Source organism: Schistocerca serialis, unplaced genomic scaffold, assembly GCF_023864345.2.
Source record: "Schistocerca serialis cubense isolate TAMUIC-IGC-003099 unplaced genomic scaffold, iqSchSeri2.2 HiC_scaffold_617, whole genome shotgun sequence".
In the NCBI taxonomy this organism is placed as follows: Eukaryota; Metazoa; Arthropoda; class Insecta; order Orthoptera; family Acrididae; genus Schistocerca; species Schistocerca serialis.
Window position 1 is genome coordinate 27501 of NW_026048208.1, and position 5000 is coordinate 32500.

A 5000-nucleotide genomic window follows, 5' to 3' on the forward strand; every position below is an offset into this window, starting at 1 on the left:
TTGTGTGGTTTGCATGCCTTCACTGCAGCCTCTATCTCTTGTACTGAGAAGTCTGGCTCATTTTCTTCGTTGTGGTACACTATATTTTGCTCCTTCACAGCTAATTGCTGTGTTGTGTCCTGCTCTGTGTCGTCATCCGGTAGTAAGTTATTCAACAGTTCTTTCACTGTTTCCTGCCAGGTCATGGTAGGGCCTCGTCCAGCCACTTTTACATTACTGAGGACAGTTTCGGTGCCATATTTAGGACGAAGGATTCTATTAGTCAGCTTCCAAGGGTCATTGCCATTGCAGTCTTTTACCCATTTTTCCATGTATCTGTCTTTGCTCTCGTAATTTCCTTGTTATATTTATTTTTGGTGCTTCTGTAGGTTGCCTTTGCTGCCAGTATTTCTGTCTCACGATTTGCACGCCGTGCATTCTGGAGCCGGTGTCGAGCTGCAATTGTGTCCTGCCGCATTTTTGTCAGTGTTTCATTCCACCAAGGTACAGCATTTTTCAGCAGTGTTTTTCTTCTCATTGCCTTCTTGCAGCTCTCTAGTATTGCTGTCTGTAGGAGGTCTACTTTATCATTTACATTTGTTCCTGCTGTGTCTCGCCAGTTCTCCACTCTGGTGGTCAGCTGGCGGTCAAAAACTTGCCATTTTGCAAAGGTGGTGTTGTATCTAAGTAGCTCTTCTGTGACCCTCTCCCTTTGTTGTTTTGAGATCTCAAACGTGATTGCCCTGTGGTCACTTGAGGTCCATTCCTCTTGAATCGTCCATCTAGAGACCATCCTTGACATGTTTGCTGAGCAAAGTGTTACGTCGATGTTATTTTCCCCAGCTGGCCCACTGAAAGTTGTTAGTGGTGAATCTCGATTTAATACAGTTAAGCCATGTTGGAAGATGAGATCCTCTAGTTTTCTTCCTGCTTCATCTGTGTCCCGGCTGTGCCATAGTGGTGACATGGCATTCGCATCCATTGCAATTATGATGGCCTTTCCATGTATTTCGCGGATGATGGTATCCAGTCGATGTAAATATTCGTCAATTGGGGTATGGAACTGGCAGTACAGGCTTATTATGTATATTTCTCCAAAGTCGCCAGTTACTGCAGCTACAGCGGTATGAGCATCACAAAGGGAGGTTATCTGCAGAATGGTCAAATTTGTGTTTCGTATTCCTATCGCTGCTTTCGGTACTCCATGGTTGCTGCTGTATACTAGGCGGAAACCTGCAGGATATCCTCTAATTTTATTGTCCGTTACATAGGGCTCTTGGATAAGAACAATATCAAGGTTTTCCTCTTCCATCTTAAGTGATGCTTGACTAGGCACTACTTTGGATCTCTGCCCATTTATTTGGAGAATCTTGAGGGTGCTGGACTTTGTGTTCACCTCATCTAACTGTCGACCTGGGGACTGTGGCGTAGAAGTGTTACTGGCCATATTCAGTTCTTAGTTCTTCTTTCGCCATGAATCTGACATATTCCGGGCAGTTTTTGTCCATTATTGAGTGGTCATGTGGTTTCTTCCAGTGCTTACAGTTTGCACACTGTGGTGCCTTGTTCTTATTACTGCATTCCTTAATGCTATGTCCTGGTGCTGCGCAGTGCCCACAGATTGTTTCAGCACTTCTGCAAGTTTGTGTTGTGTGCCCAAAACCATGGCATTTGTAGCACCTGGTCGCCTTGCTAAATTTCTGTAGCCGGTGAGAGGTACAGTTTATGTATGCTCGTCCTTGTGCCATCAGGTGATGCCAAAACTTTGCTTCCATTTCCAGGACGATGTTTACGGTATCTGTGTTCCTTGGACCTGTTTTAAATAGTGCTCTTATTCCTGTCTCAGCACCCTCCTTTGTGCCGCCTATTGAAGAAAGATTCCTTGTGTAGAGCTCCGTTACCAGTTCTTCGTCGCTGATTTGTCTTGGAACATCAAACAGGATCACCCTTGGGTTTTTCTTCCTGGGGTCAGTTACTGTGATCCCTGAGTCGCCTATTTCCCTACAGTTCTTTATTTTCTCTGCTTCAGCGTCATTTGGCACCTCTAAGATGACACCACTATCCTTCAGTGTCCTACATTTGGTGATCTTGACGTCCTTCAGTGTTCCTTTTACAATGTCTTTTATGGTGTCTTGTAGCTCTTTCTCTGGCTGTTTTCCATCTGCTGGTCTAAAGACAAGGACTTTTGGGGTCTGGTTTGGCGTAGATTTTCTATCTGTTTTGGCTTTGCTTGCGCTGACTGCAGTGGCATAGCTCACAGGTGGTTGTTCCGTTGCTGGGGGAGATTCCTTCAGACATTTCAGCTCTGTTTTCAGCTGCGCTATTTCCATCTCGTATTTCCTTAGGATCTGTTCATAGGCAGCCATTTTCCCTAACAAGAATTTCTTTTGAACGTTGTTTATCCTGTTGTTTTCATTGAACATGTATGCTTCTAGCTCTTCCCTCATTTCTACCATTGTTTGCAAATCACCTGTCTTTGACTTTTCGGCTATTTCGGTTGTCGTGGCTGTAACCTGTGTGCTTTTCCTAACACTACTTTCTAGATCTGCGTCCTTATTTTGCCCCATCTTGGGGCTGGCCGCCTTTCTGACGCCAAGCTAGTTCGGTGCGTTGGCAGCGGCTGCCGTGCGCTGCGCGACGAGCAGCTGCCGCGCTGGGGACGAGCCTAGGCGCGCGGCCTTGGAGCAGGTATGCACCGGCCCGCTGGGGACGAGCCTCCCGCGCCCTGGACAGCTGTGGCACGCGACCGCTTTCGCTGTTGCAGACAGCCTTCGAGTATTTCTATCGCTACCTTACTTCTGCTGTGCGCCACTGCTCCGCAATTCGCGGTTATTTTTAATCCCGCATGCTGATATTGGTTTCAGCTGGGCAGTGGAAGGCGTCGCTTCTAGTATGGAGCCACTAATTAGATGACGAGGCATTTGGCTATTCAACAGCCGTCTTTATTCAACAAGTGAATAACACATATATATACATATTGTATGTGGCAGGTGTATCACGCCATGTCCACCACCGAGGTGGGGACTTACAGGGCGTTACCACAATAAAAAGGTGTTAAAAACTAACATACAAATATACATATATATACGTGCGGAAAAGAAACAACATAACACAAATTAAAGACATAGAGAAGGAAGAACAAAGACGGTTTATTCCTCCTGTGGATAGGCCCCAGGAGTCAAGGCGAAGAAAATAACCAGCAGCCTAGCCGACGCCGACACGCTGCTTCGGGCTAGGAGCCGTCATACGCTCGAAAATCTTGTAACTTTTGCAGCAACTCTGTAGTGTTCTGGTGCTCAGCACCGCCAGTTCTCGGGGTCGGAAGCCTAAGGCGGCGAGATCCCTCGCCGACGCTGGAGACCATACACCCCTCCAGTTCAACGTCGCGGTGGACACAATCACCTCCTCAACGTCACGGTGCAGGTTGGAGATGGCACGCCGGATGGACGGCGTGTCGTAGTAGGCCGCCTTCTGGGAGTGACACCAGTCGAGCCGGAGGTGGTCTCCGACTATCTGGGCGTCGACCACGCGGGCGATGCCGTCTTTGACCGCCACCACGTCAGGCTTGCGGATGCCCTCAGGTGTTCGGAGGTGGGGCTCCACAGAGACATTGAAGCCCCTCTGCGCGAGTCCACGGGCGACATAACGCACTACAGCGTCATGGCGCTTGACCCGGGACCCGTGCGTCCTAAAGCAAGCCTGAAGTACGTGGTTGGCGGTCTCCACGGCCTGGCACCCCGCGCGGCATCTGGTGTCCGCCTCCCGCCCGCGACTGCGCCGTGCCTTCGTAGGGAAGGCGTTGATGCGGGCGCGGAGGGCGTCGATGTATTCACGCCCAGATAGCAGGCGACTGGTGTCGGCGACCCACTGATGTTGGCCACTGACGGCGGCAGAAGATGACAGCGCCGCACCGTCAATGGCGATGTGTAGGCGCGCCGCCCACATTTCCCCAACCTGCGTTGACGATTTGAGGAGGTGGCCCTCCCACATTAGGTGGCGCTCCAGCACCTCGATCTCACGCTGCACCTCATCCATGCCTGCACCGTCGCAGGCTGGCCCTATCTTCTTCAGCGCCAGGAGACGGGACCGACGGAGGGTCGGACCCATCCATCGGCAAGATGGAATGCCGAGGCCCCCCTGGGCAACAGGAGCGTGGAAGTATCCCAGGGGGGTGTCCGCCGGAAGGCGGAACCATCTCCTGACGGCGGCCCGGATGGTGACGTCGGCCGACTTCAAGTCATAGTTACTCCCGCCGTTTACCCGCGCTTGCTTGAATTTCTTCACGTTGACATTCAGAGCACTGGGCAGAAATCACATTGCGTCAACACCCGCTAGGGCCATCGCAATGCTTTGTTTTAATTAGACAGTCGGATTCCCCCAGTCCGTGCCAGTTCTGAGTTGATCGTTGAATGGCGGCCGAAGAGAATCCGCGCACCCGCGCGCCCCCGGAGGAGCACGCTAAGGCGGACGCGGCCTCGCAGCAAGGAAGATCCGTGGGAGGCCAAGGCACGGGACCGAGCTCGGATCCTGCACGCAGGTTGAAGCACCGGGGCGCGAACGCCGCGCAGGCGCGCGCATCCTGCACCGCCGGCCAGCACGAGGCCGACCAACGGCGAGAGCAGACCACGCCCGCGCTAAACGCCCGCACTTACCGGCACCCCTACGGCACTCACCTCGCCCAGGCCCGGCACGTTAGCGCTGACCCACTTCCCGACCAAGCCCGACACGCCCCGATCCTCAGAGCCAATCCTTATCCCGAAGTTACGGATCCAATTTGCCGACTTCCCTTACCTACATTATTCTATCGACTAGAGGCTCTTCACCTTGGAGACCTGCTGCGGATATGGGTACGAACCGGCGCGACACCTCCACGTGGCCCTCTCCCGGATTTTCAAGGTCCGAGGGGAAGATCGGGACACCGCCGCAACTGCGGTGCTCTTCGCGTTCCAAACCCTATCTCCCTGCTAGAGGATTCCAGGGAACTCGAACGCTCATGCAGAAAAGAAAACTCTTCCCCGATC